Below are 18344 nucleotides of genomic sequence, written 5' to 3' on the forward strand. Positions count from 1 at the left end.
TCAATACAATCCACCTCCATAGCACTGTAAAATATTGCATCTGATGATGACTGACTTACAAGTTCCTCCAAACATGCTCACTGCAGCTAACAGTTTCTTCAAATACTGCATCTTCTTGGCGTTCAGGTATTCATTTTCCTGTCATCTTACTTTAGCAACTTGGGTCCACTCACCCAGGGTGTGATGCTGATGGTCATATCCCATCCTAGATTGTGCGGTGCTCTCGGTTGGTATTAATCTCTTCTTTACCTCTAATAACAGTTCTTCTGTGAACTCGGAATATAATACCCAATGGCTAACTCCTATCCTGAATATTGTGAGGCAAGAATCGGAGAAAATTTTTTTTCACTCAACGCACAATAAAGCTCTGGAATTTGTTGCCAGAGGATGTGGTTAGTGCAATTAGTGTAGCTGGGTTCAAAAAAGGTTTGGATAAGTTCTTGGAGGAGAAGTCCATTAACTGCTATTAATCAAGTTTACTTAGGGAATAGCCACTGCTATTAATTGGATCAGTAGCATGGGATCTTCTTGGTATTTGGGTAATTGCCAGGTTCTTGTGACTTGGATTGGCCTCTGTTGGAAACAGGATGCTGGGCTTGATGGACCCTTGGTCTGACTCAGCATGGCAATTTCTTATATTCTTATGTTCTTAAGTGGCTCTTCTCATCAGAGAGGTGGTTTCCCAGGAATCTTTTTTTTCAGTAGTTCCTTCCTGGTGTAGAAATCCATATTTTCATTTCCTGTCCTTCAGAAGTGGTATGGGTTTTTGTGGCCCCAGCTGTTGCTTCACTGCAGCAGAGGTCCAAGGCTGGCAAAAACTGAATACGGTGACAAGTTAAAGGTTGTGCAACCCCTAGCATGAAGCCTCACTGTTCCCAGATGAAGATTCCTAGCCCTCTACTGGTCAAGGATGTCTTTTTGACTCTTTTGTTTTTCTCTCTGGTTTTCCTCTGGGTCTATTTATTTATTTATTTATAACTTTTCTATACCAAAGTTCAAATAACAGAGTTAATTATCACTCCGGTTTACATTGCAACCATAAAAACAGTGACAAAGTTGTCTTACATAGAACAGGAGGAGAGAAAAACTTGGATACAGCTTAAGCATGGGGAGTAACATGTCAAAACTGGTAAGAACTGATAAGAGTTGGCTTTTTGGGGTAACAAGGTATTCCGAGGGAGGGGGTAGGAATGAGGGATTGGAAGGGGGTTGGAAGGGGGGTTGGAAGGTGGGGGGGGGAAGATATTTATACTTCGATTAATATATGTTGTTACTGAATTCAACTGATTTCTCTTGCTCTTGATCCTGTCCAATTAATGGGGTATTAATGAAGCTTCCTCTTGGAATTTGGTGGATATGATGACTATTCCTAGTTTAGTAAACAACACATAGGAATATATATACAAAAAAATTCTCTAATAACTAAATCTACTCATACACTCAGAAAATTCTCTTAAAGTTACAATACAGTATTGTGCAATAATTTTTATTACTATACCAAATCTGTAAACATGTACACCATTAAAATTCGTAAATATCAATCACTCAAACATTCATACGTTAAAAAATGTTATGAATGTTTGAGTGATTGATATTTACGAATTTTAATGGTGTACATGTTTACAGATTTGGTATAGTAATAAAAATTATTGCACAATACTGTATTGTAACTTTAAGAGAATTCTCTGAGTGTATGAGTAGTATTCCTAGTTTAGGTCACATAAGTGTAAGTCCCATAATTTCATACCTTTAGTCCAGTTGTTCAGTACAAAGCTCTTACTCCTTCTCCTTTCTTCTCTGTTTGTACCCAGAGAGTACCTTTACACTCCTTTCTTCTGTATCCTGATGATATGGTCGTGGTTGACATTAGATATGTTCCACTAGCTCCTCTGTACTCTTCCTTTCTCCTTCTTCCTCAGGAATGAAAAAGGATTCATTCTCTTGCAGGACTTCCAATAGTCCACTGACTCTCTCTCTCTGTGAGAGACTCCCAACTCCTTAAGATGTTCCTTCCCTGAGCCCCTGGATCCAAGTGGACAGGGAGGTGGCAAAAATAAAAGTCTTGAAAAACAGGAAAACCCAGAAGGGAAGAAGGAAGGGTGGAAAAACTTCCTTCACCCAAACTCAAAAGGGCAAAATGGGAAAAAGACACCCTTTCCTCTATTCCATACCTTGGCTTCAACCCTAGAAGCCCATGGGGCCTTTCTCCAAGAAAACAATCAAAACAGGAGCGGGCCTAGTGACATCCTGCCTGCTGAAAAGGCTAACACAAAATCCACATCTAAAATGGTGGCACTTGGTTTTATACTCTAAAGACTCAACCATTTCCATCTCCCTCATGGGGAAGCTAAAATCCACTGTAAAACTATTCTTATTCCCCCTGTGACAATGGGGCATTCCTCTTAGTAGGAACCCATAGGGTTCTCTGTGCAAAGCTTTGTATTGCATTGAATCTGTGCTCTGTCAAGTGCACAGCAAAGAAGAGGAGCACTCCATCGTGTATCTGAGCTCCAAACTCCTGGACAGAGAGGTGGCCTATGCTACTATTGAGAAAGAAAGCCTGGCCTTAGGGTGGGCCCTTAAGAAACTGCAACCCTATTTGTATGAATGGGACTTCATTGGCATCATAGGCCACAATCTGTTGGTCTGGCTTAAGAGAATCTCGGGACAGAACAGAAAGCTACTTCACAGGAATTTGTCCCTACAGATGTATAACTTCACCATCCAGCACAGGAAGGACAGTGAACATAGTAATGCAGATGGACTTTGTAGGAGCCAGGACTGCCTGGACACTGGCTTGCTGAGACCCAAACAGCGATCCGAATGGGCTGTAGTATGAAGTCTCTTTTTAGTGTGTGGTGTGGGAAAATTGGGATCCTTGTGCCTGTTTGGATTCCTTGTTTTGCTCTGGGAGTTGTGTTTTCCTCGGTGAAAACTCCCTCCTCTTGCAAATCCTTAAGTAGTGTTTTATGCGTTTAAATGGCCCTCTAGAAAATTGAATGATCAATATGTGCATAAAATTGCACACATACGTATGCACATAAGTTTACATGCACAGGAGAGGGGCATTCCAGGGCATGGGTTCTGGGCAGGGTCAGGACTTACATGCATACTTTCTGATTCGAAAAGGTATAGTGTTGTGTTGGTGGTGGACTCTTGGCCCGAGGTGGGGTTGATGCTACCCGCAGGGCAAGCCCTACGGGTCCCCACCATTGGGAGGCAAAGCAGGCTAGGAGACGGAGGCCGACTGGAGCTTCGCCAATACCAGCCCATGTTCCTCGCAGGTTGAGTCCTTGGGTGCCGGGGCCAGCTGGTCTTAAGTGGGCCTCCGTGTGACGACTCCCAGTTGGTGTTGACAAGGGTACCCCAGGGACCAGCAGAGGTATCAGAGGACCGAGGATGGTCCGGACGAGGCAGGGTTTGAGACCTGGACGCCAACAGGAATGGAGTAGAGAAGGAGGTGTCCAGGTAAAAATAGGCCGAAGCCTGAGAGGCCGTGTCCATAGGATACTGAAGGAGAGTTCAAGGCAAGCTGGAGTCAGGGCAGGCAGCAAGCAAGCAAGGTACCAGGAAGCAGAGCAAGAGTCAGAGCCAGAGGATCAGTTCAAGCGTAGTTCAAACGAAGCAGGGGTCAGTACCAGAGGATCAGTCCAAGGGAGGTCCAAATGAAGCAGGGGTCAGTACCAGAGGATCAGTCCAAGGGAGCAAGGAGGAGATGAAGGAACAAGCAGGAACAGGAACTAGGAACAATAACAGGAGCAGGAGCCAGGAAAGACAGGAGCAGGAACCAGGAATGAAGAGCAATGAGCACACGAGCAATCGTGGAGACCTGCTACCAAGGCAGGGAACAAGTGGCTGGGCCCTGTCTTTTATACAGAGGCCCAGTGATGTCATCATCTGGGGCCATGGGCTACTTTCCCGCCACAGCCCCTTTAAGAGTGCGAGGGTCACAAGCGCACCTAAGCCAGGACCCAAAGGAAGCAGGACGGTGGTGTCACTCTGCAGCCCATGCGGGGAGGCCCGCTGGGCGCAGAGAGGAACCGCGGAGGAGTCAGAAACGGCAGAGGCTGCAGGCGCTCTGGGACGGAGGCAGCTGCCCACTGACAGCTGGATTCCTGGGGTGAGTAGGCCCGGGCGCGGGCCTACTGTGGCCGGGACGCATAACATATATAGTGCATGTATATTCCCAGCAAAACAATGCGTACTAAATAGTAGGTGGAACTGTGTGCATGTAGTTTTGCCCGGGTAATTTTACAAAAGAACATTTCTGTGCATAACTCAGCTCTGAAAACTGGTGTAACTTGTGCACGTATTTGCTGGCTAACGTATGGTATGTGCGACATCTCAAAATTACCCCCGCAATGTTCTGTAATCATACAGACTTCTTAGATACACATTTAGAATGAAAACCAATTTATCGGGCCACTCATATAGAATGTCTCTTTCCAGTTGTCGTCTCTTTGGCTGATAGTACATGTATCCATAGCTGCTCAGAGCCAAGGCACTGGGCATTAAAACTTAGCTGCTTCCAATTTCTGTCTTGCTTGCACACTACTGAGGTTTTGTTATGTGCGACAGTGTGTCCAGATTGCAAGGGCCAGCCATCTTGTTCTTCAAGAAGTGGTGTCCATAATACACAGGGATTTTGCCGCTATTAGCGTCTCCCCAAGCACCACAACTCCCCTTGGCTGTAGGGAAAATCTTTCCTCATGAATATTAGTTCTCTCTCCAACACTCAAAAACATATGCATCCCTTTAGGAATTTCCGTCTCCTTCCTCTGTCCCCAAAATCCACTGGAAGGCACACGATTGCCAATGCTGTAATTCCAGTGAACTTCAAGTAGCAACATTTACTTTCATTAAACTGGACAGCCCATTCATGAAAAAAAATAGTATAGTTGCCGTGTTGATAGGCATGGATACATTAGAAATAAAGGTTAGAAAAAATTGTGCATATGATACCTTTCCTTTTGGACTAAATATGTTTGTTATGAGCATTCAAGAGCATCATCCGTCTTCCAACTTTTTACTTGACACCGTCATTATAATGCAACCCATGATTTACTTGGATATTTGGACAGCATCATCCTTGGATTTAATCTGTTCATTTTGCATTGACCTAAAGAAGAGAGTGTAACTCTTGAAAGCTAATCAGAATTGTTGACTTTCTACTAAACTAGTAACTGGTAGTGAACTATCTACAAGCAGCAGAATTGCTGGACCAGAGGCAGAATGGTTTCACCAAGGGAAGGTCCTGTCAGACGAATCTGATAGACCTTTTTGATTGGGTGACTAAGGAATTGGATCAAGGAAGAGCGCTCGACGTCATCTACTTGGATTTTAGCAAAGCTTTTGATACAGTCCAGCACAGGAGGCTTGTGAACAAAATGAGAAGCTTGGGAGTGAGTGCCAAGTTGGTGGCCTGGATAGCAAACTGGTTGAAGGACAGAAGACAATGTGTGATGGTAAATGGAACTTACTCGGAAGAGACAGCGGTGATGAGCGGAGTGCCGCAAGGCTCGGTGTTGGGACTGGTCCTGTTCAATATCTTTGTGAGCGACATCGCGGATGGGATAGAAGGTAAGGTTTGTCTGTTTGTGGATGATACTAAGATCTGCAACAGAGTGGACACGCCGGAATGAGTGGAGAGAATGAGACGGGATTTAAGGAAGCTGGAAGACTGGTTGAAGATACGGCAGCTGAGATTCACTGCCAAGAAGTGCAGAGTCATGCATATGGGGTGTGGAAATCCGAAAGAAATGTATTTGATGGGGGTTGAAGGGAGTTGATGTGCACGGAGCAGGAGAGAGACCTTGGGGTGATAGTGTCTAACGATCTGAAGTCGGCGAAACAATGTGACAAGGCGATAGCTAAAACCAGAAGAATGCTGGACTGCATAGAGAGAGGAATATCGAGTAAGAAAAGGGAAGTGATTATCCCCTTCTACAGGTCCTTGGTGAGGCCTCACCTGGAGTACTGTGCTCAGTTCTGGAGACCATATCTCCGAAGGGACAGAGACAGGATGGAGGCGGTCCAGAGAAGGGCGACCAAACAGGTGGATGGTCTTCATCGAATGACTTATGAGGAGAGATTGAAGAACCTAAATATGTATACTCTGGAGGAAAGGAGGAGCAGGGGTGATATGATGCAGACTTTCAGATACTTGAAAGGTTTTAATGATCCAAAGTCAACGACAAACCTTTTCCGTCGGAAAAAAATCAGCAGAACCAGGGGTTACGATTTAAAACTCCAGGGAGGAAGACTCAGAACCAATGTCAGGAAGTATTTCTTCACAGAGAGGGTGATGGATGCCTGGAACGCCCTTCCAGAGGAACTGGTGAACACCAAAACTGTGAAGGATTTCAAAGGGGCGTGGGATAAACATTGTGGATCCATAAAATCTAGAGGATGTGAATGAGGAGAAGAGGCATGGAGGTGGCTTGCGGGAATGACGGCTACAACCTGATGATTAATACCCTTATTCAATAAACATACACACGGTTAATGCGACTCCAACATTGCTCTATGCTTCAACGGCAAGAGGAAATGTGGAAAAAAGGATTTGCATTCACAAATAAGCGGGGGAGTAGCTTGCTTGTTGCGGCGTTTACTACCCCAAACCAAATAAGCCTGATGCTTCTCTTGGAATACATATCCAGCGCAGCTCTCTGCTTCAACGGCAGGGGGGGAATGAAGATAAGAGGATTTACATTGACAACAACCAACAAAGACTGAATTGCATAGTCTGGGTAAACAAATAGGAGTGGGAGTAGCTTGCTTGTTGCGGCGGTTACTACCCCTAACCAGTTAAGCTGGATACTTTACTTTGATGAGGCTCCAGCACTGCTCTCTGCATCAAAGGTAGGGAGGAAGTAAATTAGAACCAAAAAGTTACCAATAAGAGCCAAGAGTAACAGATAAGTATGAGAAAAATAAGAGTGAAAGCTTGCTGGGCAGACTGGATGGGCCAGTTTGTCGTCTTCTGCCATCATTTCTATGTTTCTATGTCTGTAATGTGCCTGAACCTAAAATTTTGGACTCCAATTAAATTGTAAAAAACTTGGGGGAAGGAATGAGTTGTGTTAGGTTCTTTAGGGAATTTCATATGTGCATATACCTAGGCTGGATGAATCTCTACTGGGCAGACTGGATGGACCATTTTGGTCTTTATTTGCCATCATTTATTATGAGGTCAATATTCAAACTTTTGGAGTTAGCCAGACAAAACCTGAGATTTGAATATTTCCCCCTCCCCATGCACCTTTTAAATTTTGTTTGGGCAATCGCATTGCCCACAAATACTTTAGCCTTATAAAAAGATGTGGTGTAGCAGGAACTGTGCTAGGTCCCACTTTCTTCCTGTCCCAAGATAAAAAAAACTCGTAGTAAGTAGCAGTGCTGGATCTCCTCCGCCCTGCTCAAGATAAAATGGTAGGAGGCCTGCAGGATTCCCACTCCCTCTCGCTCACAAAAGACAAGTAGCAGGTGATCCCCCCCCCACCCCCCCAGCCCTCAACAAACAAAATATGCGGATCAAATCCCTACTGTCCCCACCCCAAAAGAATCCAAGAAGTGGAGTGGGAAGAGGAGAGGCTCTTATGTCTCCTCCTGTTCCTCTGGTTCAGCTGGCAGGTGCCCAATCCCCATTCAGAACTAGGAGAAGTTGGGTTCATCTTAATGAGAGAGGGCTTAAAAGATTCTTTTTATTTAAATGTTAGATGTGTAAGAGGCAGGCGTCTTAGGATAGTGTAGCCCCTGTTCCAGCGGTGGACCTGGAAGGCAGGGGTACATGGGGTTCCGGGGCTAACTTCTTTCTCTCTCTCTCCCACAGCCCCAGGGGCCAGGTGCTTTATGACAGGAAGGAGGAATAAACTTCCAAGGCCAAGAGGAATAAACTGCCAAGGCCAAGAATAAACTTCCAAGGCCAAGAGGTAGTGGTACATAAGAACATGCCAATCTGGGTCAGACCAAGGGTCCATCAAGCCCAGCATCCTGTTTCCAACAGTGGCCAATCCAGGCCATAAGAACCTGGCAAGTACCCAAAAACTAAGTCTATTCCATGTTACCATTGCTAGTAATAGCAGTGGCTATTTTATTTATTATTTATTATTTATTTATAGATTTTTCTATACCGGCATTCGAGATTAGGAACCCCATCATGCCGGTTTACAAATAACAAGAGGGTGTGCACAAAAAACAGAACATAAACAAGTGCAAAGAAATATAAAATAAATATAAAAGTTACATTACAACAGGGTCATAAAACTGGGGAGAGAATTAGATTAAGATAGTTGAGTAGTAAATATGAATTATTTACATTAATAATTTACATAATATTGTGTAGTGTTTTATAAGATGTTACTGACTTTCAATATGGATCTGGGAAGGCTTGCTTAAATAGCCATGTCTTAAGCCTTTTTCTGAAAGTAGGAAGGCATGGTTCTTGTCTTAGATCGGGAGGAATAGAGTTCCATAGTGAAGGTCCGGCTGTGGAAAAGGCTCGGTCTCTGTAGGTTAGGTGTTGAGTGGTTTTGGTTTGTGGAACAAGGAGTGATCCTTTGTAGGCTTCTCTGATGGGTCTGGTGGATGTGTGCTTTCTGAGTGGAATTTGAAGATTGAGGGATGCTTGGTGATGGATAGTCTTGTAGATGATAGTGAGGGATTTGTGGATAATTCTAAAGTGTATTGGCAGCCAGTGCAAGTTCTTGAGAATAGGAGAGATGTGGTCTCTTCTCCTGGTGTTAGTCAGAATTCTCGCTGCTGAATTCTGAAGCATCTGAAGGGGTTTAATGGAAGCAGAAGGGAGACCTAATAAGATGGAATTGCAGTAGTCTATCTTAGAAAAGATTACTGCTTGAAGGACCGTTCTGAAGTCTCGCATGTGAAGGAGCGGTTTGATTCTTTTAAGTACTTGAAGTTTATAGAATCCGTCTTTAGTAGTTTGTTTGATGAAGGATTTTAGATTAAGATGGTTGTCGATAATTGCGCCTAAATCCCTTGTTTGGGTGGTAAGATGGTGGGTTAGAGGACATGGAGGTGGGTTGCTATTTTCTGGTGAGATGATGAGCAGTTCAGTCTTGGCTGTATTTAATATCAGGTTCAGACTCGAGAGGAGGCGATTGATTTCTTTAAGGCAAATTTCCCAAAATTCAAGAGTTTTGGAGATGGTTTCTTTGATGGGGATCAAGATCTGCACATCGTCTGCATATAAGAAGTGAGTTAGTTTCAAGTGGGTTAGCAGTTGACATAGCGGTAGAAGGTAAATATTAAAGAGTGTAGGGGATAGGGAGGAGCCTTGAGGAACTCCAAAAGCTGAAGAGAAGCGGGAGGATTCCTTATTATGTATCTTGACCTTATAGCCTCTGCTGTTGAGGAAAGTATTGAACCATGATAGGGCAGTTCCTGAGCTTCCTATGTTCGCAAGTTGATTGATGAGGATGGAGTGTTTGACGGTATCAGATGCGGCCGAAAGGTCCAAAAGGATAAGTAGAAAGGATTGGCCTTTGTCTAGCCCCATGATGATGTGGTCTGTCAGGGAAATGAGTAGCGTCTCTGTGCTTAAAGCTTTACGGAAACCATGTTGTGAGGGGTAAAGTATTTTGTGATCTTCAATGTAGTTGGAGAGTTGAGTGTTGACCAGCTTTTCCATTATCTTGGCAATAAATGGAAGATTGGAAATCGGACGAAAGTTGTTGGGGTCCTTGGGGTCTAGATTAGGTTTCTTTAAGAGTGGTTTTAGCGAAGCTAGTTTTAGGTCTTCTGGAAATAGACCCTGGGATAATGAGCAGTTTATGATATCTGCTAGAGTTTTGGATATCGTTTCCGGTATTAGAAGGAGGAGCTTTGTGGGTATTTGGTCGAAGGGGTGGGAGGAAGGTTTCATTTTTTTAAGTAACAGAAGAATCTCATAGGCTGTGATGGGTTGGAATGATTCAAAGGAGGTTCCTTTGTTTTGTATCTGTGGCGCATTAGGACGAGAATTGTTGCTGGGGGTCAGTCGCTTTAGCAGGTTAGATATTTTGTCTTGGAAGAAAATAGCCAATTCCTCGGCTTTAGATTGAGCTAGGTCTATGGGAATATCTGGTATGTTGATGTGTGTCAGGTTAGATATGTAAGCAAAAAGAGCTTTGGCGTCAAATACAAGGTCATGAATCTTGCTAGCATAGTAATCCCTTTTTGATTTTTGGGTAGAGTTCTTGTAGTGATGTAGAGCTAGTTTGTAGGCGGCTAAGGTAATGGACTTTGTAGGCGGCTAAGGTAATGGACTTCTCCTCCAAGAACTTATCCAATCCTTTTTTAAACACAGCTATACTAACTGCACTAACCACATCCTCTGGCAACAAATTCCAGAGTTTAATTGTGCGTTGAGTGAAAAAGAACTTTCTCCGATTAGTTTTAAATGTGCCACATGCTAACTTCACGGAGTGCCCCCTAGATCTTCTATTATTTGAAAGTGTAAATAACCGATTCACATCTACCCTTTCTAGACCTCTCATGATTTTAAACACCTCTATCATATCCCCCCTCAGCCGTCTCTTCTCCAAGCTGAAAAGTCCTAACCTCTTTAGTCTTTCCTCATAGGGGAGCTGTTCCATTCCCTTTATCATTTTGATGACTCTCAATTTCTCTTTTCTGGAGAGATTCCTTTTCTCTTTGAATAAAAGGGATGTGAGTGCCAACAAAATACTCTGGACACTCACATTGGGTGTACAAACTTTACTGTAGCATTGTCCAGTAGCATATAGTGGCACTTTACACCCAGTTGTTGGCTCAGCAAATTATCACAGTTCTCCAACTTTCTTTACCTATGCCAGTGCCTCTCAGTAGTTGGACCAGGGATATCCTATTCATAGGCTGAAAATCCCCTTCCGAAAATACTGGCAGACAAAATACAGGGTCTCAAACACAGCACGACTCCCACGTGCAACTCTTTTCCCCAGGGAGAAAACTTCAGACGGGGATCGCCTAATGATTCAAAAAGGTCTTACTCACTGTTCTCTTTTTTCAGATGAAAGTTCCAGGCAGCAGGAAAGGGTGGCAGGAAAAATCTTCCTCCCAGGTCCACAAAGTAAAGGCTTTACTCACAGAAAAGTCTAAATTCTGAAATTTCCCTTGGAGGAGGACATCCTCGGTTATCAACCTCAGATCGTAGGCTGGAGCAGGCAGAGTCTTCACTATCCTGGCCACCCCAGAAAGGGACTTCCTCCTGAATCCCTTCCCAGGCCTAGAACCAGGAGGTCTCGCCAAAAAAACCCAAAAACCTCCAGAAAGTAACAAAATTCTCAGGAACTAAACACAGGAGACAACCCAAGCGGACAGATTGTGCACTGGAAGAGGCTAGGCCTCCAGCCTATCCTGGGTTGCAGACTGTGAGGCCTGGCCCTACAAATAGGCCCAAACTACAAACAAGAAAAGGCTTCCTCTCAACTCTAAATGCAAATCTGCGCTGCCCCACAGATCTGTGATGTGACCTCCTATTCTACAGGTGACGGGGGGGCGCTGGCCATTCCTGCAGCCTCAGTGGAGGTGCCGTCTTTAAAAGGTACACCCCTCCCTTCTCTGCCTAACTCTAACTCCCTAGCCTGAAGTGTTTTTGAGAACTGGTGTGGGGGTCACCACAATAGCGATGCAGTCGGACTGGATTATTCCTGGCGCCCTTGTTTTATCCGCGCCACATAAGGCTCTGGAATGGTGTTCACTGTATTGAAAAAAAAAGTGGGGGGGAAAAAATATAACTAAATTCTAAAAATAAAGAAGAAAATAAAATCAAGAGCTAGACGAGAGCGGTGACCTAGTGCCAACCTTCCCGAATGAAGTGGAAGGGCTGAAGGACCGAAGGGTGGCTCGGGGGCCCTCCTTTTACCGAAGGATTTTATCTTGTTTTGTGCCGACCGGCATGGAGCGAAGCAAAGCAAAAACAAAAGAGATCTTTGCAAAACAGGGTCCTGTGACTTCCTCCTGAGAAGAGCTGCTGAAACTAGCGCTAATGAATTTTTTTTATTTTTTTTTTGCAGGGAGGAAGTACGAAGCACTAAGTAGTAAATGTCCAAGGAGTCTGAAGCAGTTCCCAGTCTTCTGTGTCCCTGAATGGCAAGGGCTTGGCAGGAACAAACTGTACAGTAGATGCATTCTGCAAGGCGGGCATGACTTGGCATACAGGTGACGCAATATATTACCACTTTCTGCTGGGACTGATTCGATTGACCCTCTCTGCTCAAGAGTTGCCTTTTAAAAAAAAAAAAATGTAATTACATTTTTTGTTTTAGGTGGCTTGAATCCCTGATTTTGCTCGTCCCATCAATGCGATCCACACTGGGGGCATTTCGGGAAGAAAAAAAAGACGTTCCCTTATTTTTTTCGTACATTCCCCCCCCCCCCCCCCCCCACTCTCACCTGCCTCCTCCCCCCACCAACATTTGAATGGCGATGGAAAATGTTCATCTTAACAAAACTTGAAATCCATTGCACCCCCAGCTAAAAATAAAAAAAACACAGGGAGAAAACTCGAAAAAAAAAATAAATAAAAAGCATCTGTAAGACAGAAAGAGCCAGAACGTGTACATGGGTTGTTCTCACAGTGTATTTGACCGAACCCAGGCAACAGGAAAGCATGCATAGCTAATGCATAGCTAATGCTCCTTACTGTGTGAAACCCTTTGTATGCGCTACAGACCGTGATTACAGAGTTTGGCTTGTTACCCAATACATTTTTTTTTTGTCATGGTTTTCTGTTCATCACTGACGCTCATAATGAGAAATTTACTCTCTGCTGAAATGGCTAAATTAAACACTTCAAACTCGGTCTACTTATTAAAAGGATAAAAAAAAAAAGTGATCTTTGTGACAAAGGGCAGTAAATAAAACGTTCCAATGATCTGATAAATTATATTTGTTTATTGCTTTGGAAAGCTATCTGCATGCATCAAATTTATATGCAAGCAGCAGAGGGGAAAGGGACAGATGGAGGAATTTGGATTAAGGATAGGGGAGATGACTTGCTTACGTTGTTTGAGAAATGTTATTACCCAAAGTTCAGGAACCCATTTGGAAGAACTGAATAATGCCTGTAATACTTGGGAGTGATTCAATATCAAATAAATAGCCCATTTCAATTACAGAAGCAACAGGAAACATTAGAAGGAAGATGGTAACCCCTAAAATGTGTATTGCACAATTCAACGATGTATGCTGCATCCAAATAATCACTAACAAACAAAAGATGGATTAATAGATGATCTGTGACACCTGCATGATTAGATCTCCATTCCTGGTAGGGACTGGAACAATAGCGCAGGTATGGGATATATTGAATGGGCTCTTGGTCAACGTTAGCGAACAATAGGCTTTCCAGTAAACATGAACGTCGAGGGTGATCTTTGACCCCAGGGTAAATACTTTGCCCCTGTTGATCCTGGACTCCGTCAGGCATGCATGTAAAACGGGTACAGTATGAAACTGGAAAAAGTCAGTTTGCCACCTGTTTTGTATTTACAGATTGACAGCAGGTAGTAAGTTCACGTCTAACAACATTCAACTTTCCCTAGCGGAAAAAAGGAAATAAGGAATTTTGAAAACAAAGACGCTAAAAAGGTTTACAGCACAAAGAAAGAGGAATAAAGTTGACTTTTGATGCACTTAGCTGCTGTACATATTGGGGGTAATTTTTAAAGCTATTTATGTGCATAAAACCCGAGTTTTGTGTGCATCAATGGCTGTAGTAAAATAGCCTGGGGCTCTGTGCCCGTAAAAGTACGGGCATAACCCTGTTACTGGCGCACTTTTCTTAGACTGTTTCCCCCAGCAGCAAAAGAACTGAACTCATCGTGGCAGAAGGGGTGGGGAGTTACTGGTTATGACTTTTCTCCCATGCGTGCATTGCAGAAGGAGCGCTAAGCCCAGAACATTTATCAGGTCTGAGTGCCTGGCTTTTGCTTTCCTCTCCAGTACATTGATAATTTGGGACAAGAAATGGTAAAACCGTGGCCAGCCTGCCAGATTATCCTTCTGGCGTCACCGAATGTCCTGGCCAGAGAGTTGTCGACTATTCATGCTTTGTGTTTAGTTGGCTCTGATGGCCTAGGATAGTAGGTTGTTACTGTAAACCACAAGCCGTTGATAGAAAATACATGCAAAGTACCTGTGTTATCATTGGTTGTTTATGTACAGCCCATTACCCTGTACCCTGATGCGGTCCATCCACCAGATATGCCACTGAAGGGGCTTGGAGTTTGATTTATAAAGACAATTTGTAGGGAAAGCTTCAAATTGGTCCTGGGGAGCCATAAACAGGTCTAGTTTTCCAGGTAATCAAGTTATGCAAATTAAACTGGGTTTTAGACCAAGTGCATGCAAAGCTGCCCGATGGCTGTTCATTTTTTATTAAACAGCAGGCTTAATCCTCACGCTTTGGCAATGGTCATAACATTATCGTGTCCCTAATGTGGTTGTGCAGCAGAACATTAACCTCAAACACAATCTCGGCCAACTGCCCACGAAGGGACTGTTCTCAGCTCACAGCTCAGATCCTGCGCTTGGACCTAAGCCAGGAAGCAATCATGGATGCTCTGAAAGCCGGCCCTTGAGGACCAGGATTGTATGCTGCTGCTACTGCTTTATAATTTCGTTGATGGCCAGCTCCCTTAGCGGGGCAATTTTAAAAGGAGTTATGCACATAAATGTAACATACTATTGTAGCAATTTTCAAAAGCAATTTACGTGCATAAAGTGCTCTTATTTGGGTAAATCCTATGGACAATTCAATGGCATATATCGTAGCAATTTTCAAAAGTCCACTTACTCAAGTAAAGTACATTTACTCGAGAAAACCCCAGTTGTATGCATATAAATGCTTTCTAAAATGCAGCCCTTAGATGGTACTGAAGGTCAGGCACACGTGAATGCTATTTTTAGTTTATTTTAGTGTACATTTTAGAGAGAGTGAGGTGAAAACATCAAGATGGGTATTTTCTAGCTGAAAATGTAAATATTTTATTTATTTCAACTTCTTATCGGCCAAATCATTTAAAACTTATGTTCCCAGTAGGGTACAACAACTACCTGATTAGCTAATTACGCCAAATCCACAATGCATGCAATAGCACACATTTCATACAGAAATGAAATAAACATGACATAAAAATATAATAGAATACATAAAATAGAACAGTTGCAGTTTCAACCTATTTAAATAACATTTCCATAATAAGAACATTCATTACTGTGGATTGTCCATATTCCTATCTCAGTTTATACAAGAGGAAGTAGGAGAGCAATAGAGGAGGAGGAGGATAGGGTGAAGGAAATAGTTGCTGAACTCTTAATTTAGGTTTTAGAGTAAAAGGGAAAGACAGGAGCAACGAGGAGCACCAGGAGGGACAATTTTTCACAGGCGAAGTAGTTCCACTTGACAAAATGGTAGAAGCAAAGTCCGTAGAGGCATTCAGATTTCTACAAAGAAAGATCCTGGCAAAAAATATTGAATGGTTCACTATTATCATTGTATTCAAGCTCCAGACTGTCCTTCAGCACAAGTTGGGGAGCCTGGATGGGAGGGTTCTGTGTGCACTGAAAATTAGTATTCCACATCTCTGATATTATATTCCATTTGTTGAGTGAGTGAGTGAGTGAGAGAGAGAGAGAGAGACTAGCCATAATGTCATCTCCCTAGAATAGGTATTTGTATCCCTATGGTAGGCCCACCTAGTAACTCGAGGTGAGGTTTAGGTATTAGTGTAGGGGTTAGGGGCCACTTTGACATTCAAAGTGAGACGTACGAACAGAAGTCTCTTGTGAAGATTTGATGACCTTCGGAGTGAGGAAACTCACTCCAAAATGAGATTTGGGCAATGTTCTCTTCACCTAGCTTGATGGACTCTCTACCTGGGTAACATCAAGCTAGGTGGAGAGAACACTGTACAAATCTCATCTTTGTGCGAGTTTCCTCACTCCAAAGGTCATCAAATCTTCACAAGAGAGCACTGTGCTGTTCGTACGTCTCACTTTGAATGTCAAAGTGGCCCCTAACCCCCTACACTAATCCAACCATTGTTCTCTGTACCCACAGAGCTGGAGCTCGGACCACAAAACCTAGCATCAGGAGCCTTTATATTTGATGTGTTCAAGCAGGGATTACATAAGCAAATGTTTAATTGCCCTTCTGAGAGAGCTAGACTGAGGTGTCTCTTTAAGTGAACATTCATAATTGGTATGTTTGAAGAGGGAGGGATATGAAGCTACAGCCTTCGGGTTTCACGCTTCTAATCTGCGGTCATGATTCCATCAAGCAACTGGCGTACGAGGGCTCAATGGGGCCAAGTCATAGCGCCAGTGGTGTGGGAGCCGTGTGCCCACTTAAAAAAAAAAAAAAAAAAGTAGCATGGAAATCACAACAAAGAAAATGCACCAAAAAAAAAAGCATGTGCCCGTTTCCAGTCTTGTTCATAGCAGATGTCAGATCTCTCCCTCGTGTAATTTGGTAAGAGGGGACAATATTGTATAATTTGTGAAAGGGTTTTGTCACGGAGGGTAGGGATTGGGAGGCCTTTGACCGCCCCCCCCCCCTTCCCCCGCATCTTCCTCCTCCTCGGTCCTGGATGCCAAGCTAGTAATGCGCTGTTAGGCTCGGAGAAGGCACCGGGCGTTGTCAGTGCGAGAGCAGCAGGCATCTGGCTTCTTGGCAGAAGAATCAGGCAGTTGGACTGGCGTTTCTGCCAAAGCCTGCGGGTCAGCCACATGGCTCAACTGCTGATGAGCCTGTCAAGGCTTCTTTGTCCTCCTGGATTTTCTTTTCTTTTTGTTATCCTGCCTTATGAAGAATTCACTTTTTTTTTTTTTTTTTAAGTATGGTGGATGATTGATTTTTTTTTTTTTTTTTTTAATTACATCTCCCACCTCAGAAGCACGATTAACATTCCATGAAAAAGGAACACGAGCCCCTGTCGCACAAATGCTCGAAGGCTAACGGGAGAGAGGACCACAAATGTTACATGCAAGCTCTATAGCGAGGAAACGGCTCTAAAGATAGAACGAGGCTGGCAGAACCTGAAAACAGAGCTCCCTGTTAAGTTCTGAAGAGGTTCAGTGATTTTCTACAAAGAAAAGGAAAATTGAAATGAATACGGAAGCGGATATTTTTTTTAAAAAAGCTGAGCAAAATTAGGGCTGGATTTTCTAACTTCGCAACGTTTTGTGAATCGTGCGGTAACGGGGGCGGGGACGAAGCGGGGGGCGGGCCTGCGAAAGCCTGCAGCCATCGCACTACCGTGGTGTTATCGCTGCCGGCTTTCGCACCCAATAGCGCCACTGTGAAAGGTGGCGCTATTTGGCGCGCTACTGGCGGCGATAACGTGGCTTACCTTATCGCCGCCAGCGAAGTTTCCACCGCGTCCGCCCCGACGCCGCCCCGACGACTCCTCTTCCGTTGCCGATGCCGCTCCGACTCCGCCCCTGGTTAGCTATCACACGCGAAAAGGGACTTTTCGCGTGCGATACGCTTACAAAATTACCCCCTTAGTCTTCTAAATTGGGACTTAAGTTTGTAGCCTATTTCTAACCAAACTAACAGGGTCATTTATCAAAATGTGTTATGGTTTTATTGTGGGCTTAGGGCCCTAACGCCTGTGATTATGCCATTGGATATGTGATATTTATTGCAACGTGAATTTTTTCAAAGGGGTGGAATCAATGCACTTGAGGGGCATTATTGCAGTGTGTAATAGTGCAATGCATACTATTGCATGTTTTTAATTATGAAAATCACTACATCTTTGTTCCTGGTGTTAAGCTGTGGGATATGCCTGAGACAGAATTTGTGATAAATATTGCAAATTCAGTTGTAGATAGGAGGGGGGAGTGGAGTGGAGTGGAGAGAGAGAGCCTCTGGGGTGGCATCCATAATAGTCAACTATTTATACCACTATAGGCAGGCCAGCTAGTAACTCGAGGTGAGGTTTTGGTGGTGGTCTAGAGCAGTGGTTCTCAACCAGTGTATCGCGACACACCAGTGTGTCGCCAAGAACACGCAGGTGTGTTGCCACACTTCCCGGTCCCCTGCTGACCCAGCTGCTCCCCGGTCCTCCTCTGCCTGGGCTTAAAATGCTGTCACAGCCCGGGCGGAACACCGCAGAACAGCTGGAGTCAGCGGCACCGGCATGGTCTCTTCTTCCCGCCCCCCCCCCCTTTGCGGCCCAGAAGAGGAAGTGGTGAGCAGCGGGTGCGTGCGTGGGAAGAAGAGACTATGCTAGTTTGGCCAGCGTCTGCCCAAAGAACAGAAGAGAGGCCCGGCCTGAGGAATGAGCAGCGCGGCTCGGAAAAAAATGAAGAAGAACGTCAACCCCCGCGGCCGA

Source organism: Rhinatrema bivittatum, chromosome 6 (assembly GCF_901001135.1).
Source record: "Rhinatrema bivittatum chromosome 6, aRhiBiv1.1, whole genome shotgun sequence".
Lineage (NCBI taxonomy): Eukaryota > Metazoa > Chordata > Amphibia > Gymnophiona > Rhinatrematidae > Rhinatrema > Rhinatrema bivittatum.